The sequence below is a fragment of the Entelurus aequoreus genome, linkage group LG14 (assembly GCF_033978785.1).
Source record: "Entelurus aequoreus isolate RoL-2023_Sb linkage group LG14, RoL_Eaeq_v1.1, whole genome shotgun sequence".
In the NCBI taxonomy this organism is placed as follows: Eukaryota; Metazoa; Chordata; class Actinopteri; order Syngnathiformes; family Syngnathidae; genus Entelurus; species Entelurus aequoreus.
In genome coordinates this window covers 15,459,641-15,473,050 of record NC_084744.1, presented here as the reverse complement: position 1 = coordinate 15,473,050, position 13,410 = coordinate 15,459,641, and the positions used below count along the sequence as shown (strand labels likewise).

Here is a 13,410-nt window from a genome sequence, read left to right as displayed (position 1 = left end):
GAGAGCGCAACATTTATGTGCGCATCCCTTGGAAGTATGACTCTGGCTTCCAGAAGGAGCTCGCAAACGCAGTCAGTGACCTCAACTTTGCACTGCTTGTATGTTTGCTCCATGTTGTCATGTCAACATGACTGACTGAGTGATTTTCTTTGCCGTTTTGGGCTTGTTTGCTTGTCACCCCGTGAGCAAAGTTCTCTCTCCGTGTGTGTTGCAGGTGTGAATGACTTGTGGCTGTAGGGTGTCGTGAGTGGGCCAGCTTCCTGCACACACACACACACACACACACACACACACACACACACACACACACACGCACACACACACACGCACACACACACACACACACACACACACACACACACACACACACACACACACACACACACACACACACACACACACACACACACCCTCCAAGGAGGAGGGGGGCTGACTGCAAGGGCTCCGGTGGCGAGTACACATCAGCGCGCAGGGGACCTGAGGGAGGCCTGGTCCCTCCATATGAGGCCCTGCTCAAAGGGCAGGGGGGGCTTATGAGGTAAGGCAACTCTGCTGCTTTATCCTTTGGATATTTTAAGTTTCTGTTACATCTAATGCTTTAAGGTTGACCGAAATCCCGCCTGGGATGCTTGTAAACTCGGATTTGTTCACATTCCTCGTTGAAAGTAGTGGAAATGCAAAATAATGTGTTCCTGGCTCAAACTAATGCAACGTAAACACAAAACCGCTTTAATTAACACTGACTAACTAGCTTTAGTATACAAATAAGTTAACCACCTTTTAGAATGAGAAATTGATCCAAACACTTCCACCCTGAAGTACTCAAAACTCTTAACACTCAGAAGTAGGGCTGCATGATTTTGAGAAAAAACCTAATTGCGATTTTTCTCTCCAAAATTGCGACTGCGACTTGATTTGTCAATCAAGATATTCTTGTCTCAAGGTACCACACAGAACAATATGCAATAATTTACTTAAAAACATATTTGGCTTTATGCAGACTCAGGGCTTGCGTCTACATCAGGGGTCCCCAAGCTTTTTGACTCGGGGGTCGCATTGGGTTAAAACAATTTGGCCGGGGGGCCGGGCTATATATATATTCCTCACACACTAATTGACTAAAAGAGCGTGCACTTGCCGTCACGTTATCGATGGGAAAATGCATTTTTAGACAATATAATTTGCCTCAGCGGCTAGGAGACACCGAGAGTAACAAGGAGTAGAAAATGAAATAGAATTAAACAGATTTTAAAAGAAAAATTAACTTTGGACATACCGCGTGTCAGATTTTGGACGCTGGCGGGCCGTATCCGGCCCATGGGCCGTAGTTTGGGGACCATTGGTCTACATCATGCTCTTAAACTGTAGAAATGATTAACCGATAAAAAGTATAGTGTTTATATTGTAATGTAATCATAATATATGATAATAATGCAAGTAACCTTTTTAAAGGATATAAACTTTAATTTGTCATTATTGTAGATATGTTTACCATTGTACTGTATTTGGAAGATAAATAACTTTATCCTAAATAATTAAACAAACAAAAAAATAAAATGGACTTTGATTTCTGTAAGCAAAAATGTAACTTAAATAAATATTGAACATTTTAAAGTGTATTTTTTTCCCAGTTTGAAAAATGAGGTCGGACGTTGTCTTTTTGTTTGTTGCCATCATGTAATCACGGCATTCTCGCTTATTCGTCCGTTTGGATGGGCGTATATTGCCCATCCAATTTGAAGCTGAAATATTACCACAATGGGACATTTGGCTTTGTAATCATATTTTTTTCCCTCCTAATTTCTGTTACTGGGCGAAACTTCTCAGTGGTGAGTCGCGAGGTTCTCTGTTTGGGCTTCCTGTGTGTGTAAAAATGGCACCCTGTTTTCCTCCCACCAAGACAAATATTGTGAATGACTGAAAAGAGGGCTCACTGCATTCAGATAATTCTACTGTTAAATAAAAGCTATCAGGTGCTGAGAGCAATGCCCAGAGTGAGACATCTTTCTCCCTGTTTGAAGCGAGAAATGAACAAACGCGAGGCTCAACAATTCTGATTGGCAAACATGTCTGTCACTTAAATGTCGGTGACAAAACCACTTTATTTATCACTCAAATTAAATCCTCAATGTTGATTGGATGTTGATTAACTGTGCGACTCTACTCGGAAGTGATCAAACTCACAAATATTGTACAGTAGAATCGAGGAATTCTTTTTTAGGCGACTGTTTAACCTTTTATCTGTTGGTGTTTTAAAATTTCACTATAAGAAATAATGTAAATAGAAGTATAGTGTTTTAGGGTTTAAACATTTACTATGTTAAAAAGTATGGATAGGCGATACAGACTGAAATCCATTTTGTTGTATACATTGCGGCCTCATGCGATAACAATATTACAAAATAATATTTGGCATATAAATGACCTAGGAACTATGTCAAAACAAGTTACAAGTTGTTCCTCCTATGGCTGTTCAAGTACACGGTAATGTATCGCATTGTTTTTGGACGTGTATGCTTAGTGTTGTTTCTCTTTGTAGTTAGTATTCTCCCTAGGCTATTATTTATTTACTTGCTAATTTCCTGTTCTCCACTGTAATGTGGTTCCAGCCATACTTCTGTTAAAGTTTACAAGCTACCTTAGCGGTTAGCATGGTTTCCTGTCTCCTCCTGCTCTTTCTTACTAAACGTGTCGCATGTTCAGCTTGTCCTTGTACTCCAGTGAGTACTTTTTGTCTAATTTTGTTTATTTGCCATCATAGAGGCAAGGATCCATTAACCTCGGAAGTTGGAAAAATATTAGGGGTGTCAAAAAAAGTAATTTTCGAATAAATCACATAAATATATATATTTTTTTAATCTGTCCTGTCTGGCCTCTTAGGCAAATCATATTATTGATGTAGATGCCTATATACTTTTGAAAAGAGAAGTGTTGGATAATGAAATGTTTGGGTAGAATTTTATAAAACCAATTTTCTTTTAGGAATATAGAAATGTATCAGAGCTGTTTATTTAGTGCAACAAAAACTAGTTAGAAGTGCTAATAACAGATATCACAGAAGCTTCTATGATTGTTTACAACCAGAACATCCATCTTTGAAGCCAACTCAGGGGTGGTGAGGACCAATAGGAAAGCCGACCTCTGGGTGATTTCCACGTGAAATTTCAGACTAGGAACTTGGAAATTCTGACTTCCGACTAGGAACCAGGAAATTCTGACGTCCCAGTACAATTGGAACGCACCATTAGAAGCGGTTCTGCTCTGTGTATGGACATTCTTTCGCCGTGCGAGCTCGCTGCCGCTGTCAGGACACTACATTGCATTGATGACGAGTTCGTCACAGCTTTTTGCTCTCAATTTTGCGGGACATGGCTAGTGTGTAATCACTACCGTTTATATTGGTTTATATTAACCCTTGTGAAAGTGCAAAAATGTAGGGACAATGATCCAATGTGTTGTTATTGTTACCTTTTGGGTTGATATTCAATAACATTTTCTTTGAAAAGTACACACGAATATACAACAGAGTTTTATCTCGTCCGAGCTTGTTGATTCTCATCAGACTTGTGGCGATAATTTGGCTGGAACACTTGTCCAAATAGTCCCAAATGTGCGACTTCTGAACTCCTGGTATCCCTAAAATACATTTAAATTCCAGTCAACCGGAGTCTCAACACACTAGTTTACCCGCTATCTCTTTATTTTGCTTTTTTCGAGCATAAATATCCTGCTTGGGTGACGTTATCTTTGCATGGCAGCGAGCGTCTCTTCCATACAGCAGCAACAAGATGGGAGACTATGCGTCTACTTATTGGGCCAGCCACCTCTTTGACATTAATCTGTGAAGACGCTTTCATCGCTAAGTGGGAGCCCCTTGAGTAGTACAAGGTTGATAATTATTCTAGAGGAAAAGGGACCTCCATAGTTTACTTTGTGCCACTCGATCTATCAGCTTGTTTGGTCTTTTTCTCTCAGATTTGGACACACGCGGTGGGACGAAACACGGTCACGCTGCTCTTCCTGAAAACCCTCGCAGTTTATTTATCTGCTATCTAATCCCATGTTAACGGAAAACCGCAGGGGCGGTGAAGGACATGCGGGAGTAAAAAAAATGATATTAAAGGAAGGCAGCAGAGGATTTATTTTCTGTTCTTTGTATCTGGCCCTGTCATGTTTCCCTTGCATTTATTTGTGTGTGTGTCTGTGAGTTTTCTACTTTAAAAAGCCACACAGACATGTATTATGTGAGTGGAGTGCGTTACAGGGGGGCTCACATCTCATTCATTGCAATGCTAAAATGATGAATCTCACTCTCTACCTTTCACCAATGTTAATAGCATCTATACTTAAGCCACCAAGCGGTACAGTTCAGTTTGCTACAGTATGGTCCTGATCAGGCTCGCGTTTCCACCAGGGCATGTGTCCGCAATAGCTGTAGGATTGTGTAATACAGCAATTAAAAAACTTATTGTAGCGGTTTGGCGGCTGCCTAGAGGCCGCTAGCGTTCCAGCAAAATTTAAATCGAAGCCCCTTTCTAATCAAATTAGTCAACTAATTGTTGTAGTCCTATAGGTGTTTATTTTTTGGATTTTGAGCTTTTAAGATCGAACCACTGTAAAATGGGCAACAAATCATTGCTTGTATCTAACTCGCGTGCTCATGCATGAGCCAGTGAGCTTTGACTTTGGGGATTATTTGAAGTCTTTCCTGTCATTTCCATTGTGCAAGGTGTGCAGCTATTATTAATAACTGGCGAGAGAAGGCGTGCTTCTCTTTGGTTATGCATGAGCAAGCCAACAATTAGCTTTGACTTAGGGTTGCACGATATAGACAATATAGGATATAAATTATATAAATCTGGCTGACGATTGCTTTTAATACTATTGTTATATCATATAATACAGGTTGACGGCCCATTTTAGCTGTGTCTCGCAAATTTTACAGTAACAAGCGAACAATCTTGTCCTCAACGCAATGTAGCGTCCTCGCTGGCGGCTAATGTCCCCCCAAAATCCCTTATAAAAGCAGCAACAAATAAGTTCATTTTCTTACAAGTGTCATCCCCAGACAACGAGGAATAGTTAACATGCTACACTACACACCGTAGGCGGATATGTTACCTGCTAATCGCAATTTAAAGCCTTTCAAACAAAGGTGGGCAGATTAATACAAATATTGACAGTAACAATACCAAGTAAATTAAAGTTAAAGTTAAGTTAAAGTACCAATGATTGTCACACACACTAGGTGTGGGGAAATGTGTCCTCTGCAATTGACCCATCATCTTGATCTGTAAATGGTCGATACTACAGTGGACAGATGGATATTTTTTATTATCAGAAAATCTTTTGTTGTTTTTGTTATTGTTTACAACCTAGGGAAATAAGTATCTGGATACAGGAGGGCTTTAAAGGCAAATAATAAATGATAAATGGGTTATACTTGTATAGCGCTTTTCTACCTTCAAGGTACTCAAAGCGCTTTGACAGTATTTCCACATTCACCCATTCACACACACATTCACACACTAAAGGCGGGAGCTGCCATGCAAGGCGCTAACCAGCAGTCATCAGGAGCAAGGGTGAAGTGTCTTGCCCAAGGACACAACGGACGTGACTAGGATGGTAGAAGGTGGGGATTGAACCCCAGTAACCAGCAACCCTCCGATTGCTGGCCCGGCCACTCTACCAACTTCGCCACGCAAATCAGAGCCAATAATAGGAAAGAATTTGAATATTCTATTGATATTGGTACATCGCCATCCTGTGTTTTTGTCTGAATATCATTGTGATTAGAAATTAAATCATTCAATGATGGGACGGCGTGGCGAAGTTGGTAGAGTGGCCGTGCCAGCAATCGGAGGGTTGTATAACCCATTTATCATTTAATGATCTTGAACATTTGAAGTATCAGTATCAGCATTGGTACAACCAATTGCTTGTATTCTGTCACCTGACTTCTTCCCGGAAGTGAAAACCAATCCAAGATGGCTGTTGTACAGCAAGAAGCGCGCAAACTATCGCAGTACAAATGAGGCTTAAATCTTCCTGCAAAAAGCAGATACAAGCAAATAATCAAATTATGCAATGGAATAGAAATTTATTAAAAATAAATAGATTTGTCGAGTGATATCGAGGATTATACGTCGGTCGCGTTCCCAGACATATCGAACTATTGTGCCTACACTACAAAACAGATGAAAACTTGGTAAAGTATGAAGGTCTACAACTTCTTTGTGTGCGGCTGGGTCAAGGACATTGGTATCAAGATTCTCCCAGATTGATATGCATCGTTTTTGCTCGGTGTTTTTCCTGTCTTTATCAAAATATAACTATAGATGTCAACATTGTGTTTGTGCTGAAAGCTTCATTTATGATTGTTGCATTTGGTAAAAGCTTAACTCTTTTAGGTTTTGCTTACATTTGCTTTCTTTTATTTAGACTCACCGAGTTGGTGCTTTTCGAAACACTCATAACAGAAATGTGCTTAAGAAATACAAATAATATCAAGATAATACTTAAATGGGAAATAATAAAAGTTATAAGTACAGTATATCAAACAAACCTTTAACAAAGTGATCACTGCAAACTCATGCATTCTTCGACTCTGCTCCCTGGGACTGGAGTGTGAGCTGCATGCTTTTCTCGTCGTTTTGTAAAATCTTGCACTTCTCCGCCCTTTTTGATTACCCCTCGAGGAACTCTGAAGAAACGTTTATCCATTGTGCAATTTGAACGATTCATACAACGGAAAACAAGACAAGCATGGGACATTTTTTCATTGAGAAAGGCTAAATGGCGCCAAGTACCCATTGAGAACAGAGCTAGCTTGACCACCACACATATTTAATGGGCGGGATGTGAGCCGGACGTGACGTGGGTAAAAATCCAAGCAATACCGCCCTTGGTACTACTTGGTATTGGATCGATACCCAAATGTGTAGTATGGCTTAAAACTAATGTTAAGTGTCCAAACAAAAAATAAGTGCTTGTTACATTTTAACAGAAGTTTAGATAGAACCATGTTACAACAGAAAGTAACCAGATATTAACAATAAATTAGCAAGTAGATCAATAGCTTTGACAAAATAATACAATCGGAAATGACACGATATGCCACCCGATTTGTCAGCAGCCAAATGAGTAACCAGTTTTGAAATGGTTGTATCATTATTTATATGCCAAAATAATATATTGTGATATATATTGTTATCACAAGAGGCTGCAATATATACTGCATCACAATATAGATTTTAGGCCATATTGCCCATCCCTTCTTTGACTTAGATTATTTTGAGTCTGTCTCGTTTTTTCTGTTGTATAAGGGAATCAGCTGTCAATAATAACTGTGACTGGAGGACATTGTGTGTGCTTGTGCATTTGCAAGTGTACCGTGAGCTTTAATTTAGTGACTTATTTTCAGTCTTTCTGGTTATGTATACTGTGTTGAGGAGATGGGAGTTGGTAATAATAAAATGCGGAAGGAGGCGTTGTGATTTTCCAACTTTTGGGGCCAGGTAATGCACTTCAGCACAGATACTCACACTAGTAAATGGAACATGATTTGAGGTGTCAGGCTTACCCTACATATGGTTGACTTTTGTCATTTGGCTTTTTTTCCATTGAGAAAGACTAATTATTGTAATGTATGCATGTAAGTGTGATGAAAAATGCTTCCTCAGTCTTAGCCCCTCAAAAGACGAGAAAAGTTGTTTTGGCGTGGTGCTGAAATTGAAGGAAATATAACCTTGGCTGAAGTAATAATCCCCCAAATATGTTAATACAACCAATGTTTTCCATGGCTCTCTTTTGCCGTCTCACCAAAACGTTGACACCCTGACCACATTGTGTTATCCAGTGGCCTCTCTGACAGACTGAACCTAAACTGTAACGATGCCACAATTGGGTGTGCACTTAAAACCCGACGGGGCATTTCTTGTTAATGCTTCAGTGATATTTTTAGCATGCCAGCCTGCACACACTCAAAAATGGCCACCAATTCTGTCAAATTAACACATGTTGTGCGTCAGAGATGGAGGCAGTGCAAATTGGCAACCATGCGCTCCCCCGTGCGCACACACACAAACACACATTTCATACATATATATGATGTTACCTTGCGTGCTGTGTGAAAGTCACCCATCTGAGACTAACCATTCATAAATGACTGTAATTGATAAACTTCTTTGCTGACTATGGTGGAACAATCACCAGTTTATTACCATATTTTCCGAACTATACGCAGCTACTTTTTTCCCACGCTTTGAGCCTTGCGACTTCTAAATCAGTGTGGCTAATTGATGTTTTTTTTTTGCTGAAGACCAAAATGTTTTGGATTAAACAAATTGTTTTCATAGAACACCGACATAGAAGCTAAAAAGGTGTGTTATTGTTTGTGTTATGGCGCCATCTTTTAGACGAGTTTGCTCACTGCAGGTGCTGCGGGCTGAAAATATACTTCTTGTTTCGTTTAGTTTCTGCTCGAAATAATTCTTCATCCATCACTCCAAGAAACGTTTGTAAGTTTTACCATATAACTAAAACAATTCATACTTACTAAACCGTCCCATGTGTGATGTCTGTAGGAGTGTTTTCATGCATATTTGTATGTGGTACAGGGTTTCCCCTAGATTGGGAGCATGGTTAGAGGCGTGGTTAGATGCGTGCTTTCTTTAAAAAGGTTAAACAAATGTATACATACATTTAAAACAAATCTGTTATTCTTAATTATAGTATTAACATCTATATTTTTCTTACATAATATCGTTTTAAAGGGCAGCACGGTGGCAGAGGGGTTAGTGCATCTGCCTCACAATACGAAGGTCCTGAGTAGTCCTGAGTTCATTCCCGGGCTCGGGATCTTTCTGTGCCTCCCACCTCCAAAAACATGCACCTGGGGATAGGTTGATTGGCAACACTAAATTGGCCCTAGTGTGTGAATGTGAGTGTGAATGTTGTCTGTCTATCTGTGTTGGCCCTGCGATGAGGTGGCGACTTGTCCAGGGTGTACCCCACCTTCCGCCCGATTGTAGCTGAGATAGGCTCCAGCGCCCCCCGCGACCCCTAAGGGAATAAGCGGTAGAAAAATGGATGGATGGATGGAATATCGTTTTGTTAAATTTTTCAATTGTTGCTACTTATTGTACAATGTACTTTGTTGAGAGTTTTAAATTTTTTTCCTAAAGATTTCTCCAATCATTTTCATCACGATTTCTTAATTAAAAAACTGGCAACAAATCTATCATTTATGTCTGGTGTTATTGTAAACTGTACTTTTGTTAGGATACTCTTTACTACTGTCGCTCCCCGTCCTCGACGAAAAGCGACTCAAGGTGCAGACAGCCTAACGTCACACTTGTTAAGTGTGGCGGATAATATTTTTCTGTGGCGCACCGCCACAATCAAATATATTAAGGGCAAACCTTGTGCTGTCATAATGTAATCAAGCTAGCATCGTTAGCATTAGCGAATATGCTAACACGTTTACACGTGTTTGTGTTAGTATTATTAACTTACAATGGCATTCTTTTTGTATTGTTTCAGTTTCGTAAATTGACCAAAAGGTCACTGTGGAGTTATTGAGACTGTTTAGCTGATTAGAGAGCTAGCTTTCGCAGCAAATGGGTCCATGACGATGACTTCTGTTTTGTTTGTTCAACCGTTTTACTGCCATGTGACAGGCACCGTTTGGAAACAATTAGGATATGTAAATTAACATTTACAAAATCTTTTGTACTGGTATATAGCTGCGGATTATAGTCCGGGACAGCTAATATATGTAAACAAGAGGGACAAGCGGTGGCAAATGGATGGATGGATAATTATTTGTTCTAAAATTTGGTGGGTGCGGCCTTTTTATATTGTGGAAGTTCATGTGTAGTACAGTTCAGTACATTCCACAGTTTTTTTTTGCAATTTCAAATGCAGCTAATGCCATCTTGTAGCGTTAATAAAAGCTACAACAGGTGGTTGCCTACAGCCACATCTGTTCATGCTAATGTTTTTTGACCTGGCGCTAATTAGAGACCATGGCCGTTTATTGCTCGTGTAGACCATGCACCACAGGAAAATTGGTGGTTAATCAGAGCGTTTATGATAATCAAAATACTGGCATCTCACCAGATTAGGGTTCACCTTAGCAAACCGTGCTGCTTGGTGGAAAAGGGTATTCTCCTGAGTATGTGTGGGTGGGGGGTCTATGGATCCGCAGGGAAAGTGTCAGACGGAACTCACACGCTTCAATCTGTTTTGATGTTTCTCTACTGTGATTGGCAGCTGTGTGGCAGATGGACTGACGGTCCACCTGCCCCGGCAGGAGAAGTGGGTGTGGGGGAGGGGTTTCCCCCAAGCTGAGCTGTTATGTCATGTCGAAAGCATCGATGGATTCTGTGTTGTTATTGTCTGCTGCCTGATTGAACTCTAAAGGGTTGTTGGGATTTATATTATTTTCTGTTGTTCTTTTCGCCACGTGGTAGCGCTGTTCCTTGATCATACGTGATAAAGCTACGATTTGGGCTTAAATTTAGTTTTTGGTTTTTGAAACATGTCACTCTAATGAGGCTACATTCTTAGTGTTACAAGTTACAACGCCACTGTACAGTGTATAAATGCAGGGGTACTTACCTCACAAAACAACCGTTTAGTTGTTGCCTCACATTGGTTGTTTCATTCCGTTGCTACTAAACTATGACAACCAAAAAGGCGCCACACCTCGAGTCTGGACTGTTTAAGTCTAAGACCAGCATGTTTGATCCTGTTTGTTTTTGCTGACTATGCCGTAATTCTTAAACACTTAAATGCAGGACAGTCTGTAGAGTTGTGTGATTACTCGATTGAGCATAAAGGTTTACAGTAAGCAAAGCTAACTTTACAAGTAACACGATAAAGTTGTTTTATCTATTTAATCATCACCTGACATGATTGTGTGAAGGGATGGGACTTATTTTTATTATGTGTAGTTAAATGTGGTTAATGGGGAATCATGTCACAGTTTAATTGGCATTTTTATGTGGATTGGCAGATGCTGTGATTTGCCTCCCTGTATTGAAGTGTTACAAACATCTATCTGCTCTGCTTTGCCAGTGCTGTACTTTGTTCTTTACCACATTTAACATGTGGCTAATGGCAGAGCAGAGATGGCATGTTGTAGAGCGGTCCCACTTGGGAGAGAAAAGAGCACAAGTTGGAAAACTCTGTCACAACTGTAAAGCAGCGGTGAGGTTTTCAGTGCCGCTCCGACGTTATTGGTACAAATACGTACCGACTCGAAAGTGCCGTGGTATTTAATGTGTGTCCCAGTGTGTGTGTGTGTGTGTGTGTGTGTGTGTGTGTGTGTGTGTGTGTGTGTGTGTGTGTGTGTGTGTGTGTGTGTGTGTGTGTGTGTGTGTGTGTGTGTGTGTGTGTGTGTGTGTGTGTGTGTGTGTGTGTGTGTGTGTGTGTGTGTGTGTGTGTGTGTACGCATATATTCATCTATGCCTGTATATTTAATTGGGCAGGTCTTAGGCAGTGTGTTTAAAATTCCTCGGGAATGACACACTCATGCAAACTGGGGTAATTCAGGGACACAGTCTGGCTCAGATTCCCTCAAGAGTGTTGCATTGGGTTTTTTTTATGTGAGAGGATGGTTGCACATGTGCTGCATTACGGAGTTGTGTTCGCGAGTTTTGTGGAAGTTGTTTGACAAACACAGCAACAGAGGACATAATAATGGGTGATGGGCAGGAAGCCTCCTGTTGCCTCTCCGGGATATTCAACTAAATTGTTTTAGGGGCCACGTTTCCTGAAAGCTGAAGACCAGCCAGACTTCTCCCTTCAGTTATACTCTTATTTTGTATATTTTCAGGAGAACCAGCTTCCTCTGCGGTAGACATTTGATTTTGGTCTGTTTATTTTGTCAGAGTTACAGGAGTGCTCTGCTGTTTTTAAGGACTATCTGCAAAAAAGCTAGTCAAAAAAGCATCTGTATCACAGCACTCAATGTTTTTTAAAAATCTGTTGTGGTAATGTGAGTCTCTGACAAGTTTTTTTTCAACTGAACTCGCTGGCCACCAGCTGAATAGTGGCCAGCGAGAAAGTGATGAAAAAGAGAGGACCTAAATGGAACCTTGAGGAACACCGCAAATATGATCAAAGAAGTTGAACAAAGGACAACTGACTGCACCTGAAGTAAACAAGCTACACCAACACTTCAGTTACATAAATCATAGGGGTGTAATAATTTGTTTTAACAACGATTCGATTCAGAATTTTTGGTTGCTATACGATTCAGGGACGGGAATTTTTTTTTTAAACGATACATTATGAAACAATTCAGTGTGTTGAAATCGATTCAGTAACTTTTTAGCAAAAAACTAATCAACCAGGGTAACTGTGAAATAAATACTGGACACTGCAGGTGAAGTTTCCGATATTCCTGTTATTTCTTATCAGGGAATTAGATATACATAAATTATAGATACAAACAAGCAAGTAAACAGCAATAATGGCCAATGCTTTCACATCTTATTTAAATGAAGTACAACCAACATTTTTTGTTGAGTTAACAAACCTTTTTTGTTCGCAGTTTTAACATTCAAGCAATTTTCAATAAAACTACAGTAACCAACATTTTAAAAGTAGATTTACCTGCTAAATAGAGGTGAAGGACAGCGTCACAAGTGTGCAGCAGTATGTTTGCGCCTTCATCCCTGTTGATGGTGTTGGCCCCCTCGTTTCCTAATTTCCATAACCTTCTTGATCTATCTTTTGTATTTATTTGTTGCTGATGTTGTTGTTGTGTTCCGGAAGTCTACTGTTGCTGTAACTAGATCCGCTCTCACTTCCCTTGCATGTGTCGTTTGTGGCTTAAAATTGTGTTGCGGTATTGTGTTGTGTCGTTTGTATTTGTTGTGGCTTTTGCAACTGTGCTGGAGCTGAAAGTCTTTGTGTAGTTGCTTTATGATATTGTCTTGTCGCGTTTGCATTTGTTGTGACCTTTTTGGCCACTGTAGCTAGCCGCCATTCTAGTTTTGCCGATTGATGGGGATGCACAGACGGGCAGAGAGACTTGAATTCTGTTCAACGTCCTTATCATTAAAAGTGCTGAACTTCATATAAAGTCTGCCGTTCTTAAATCTACTGTTTTCCATTTTCTTGTTTCGCTAAAATCGAACGATTCCCTTTTTAAAAAATGTTGGATCGATACCTATCTTCCGTAAGGCAAACTTGCAGAATACAGATTGATGTAATTGAATCTAAGGAATATTAATCAAACCATCAATATTCTGATTACACCCTTAATAAATCACATTACAAAAAAATTGTAACTGCCAAAAAAGAGAGTATTTAAAGGAGTGCCAATCACAAGTTTGGACCTCAGTGTTCTATGTTTGCTAGCAAGGTAAACATGTCAATGCAAGGATCTGCGTATGT

General features: G+C 40.0%; 1 protein-coding gene across 6 annotated transcripts in view; it reads left to right on the top strand.

Annotated features, from left to right (window-relative positions):
- The window catches only part of bcl9 (BCL9 transcription coactivator), a 78,201-nt gene that overhangs the window by 14,213 nt on the left and 50,578 nt on the right, over positions 1-13,410 (top strand). For 3 of the 6 annotated variants that reach the window (XM_062069078.1, XM_062069073.1, XM_062069074.1), the window contains exon 2: positions 215-538. The exons of the other annotated variants lie outside the window; for them this stretch is intronic. The gene's annotated coding sequence lies outside the window, so the exon portion shown is untranslated. The remainder of the gene's footprint in view (positions 1-214; positions 539-13,410) is intronic. 6 annotated transcript variants of the gene reach the window in all.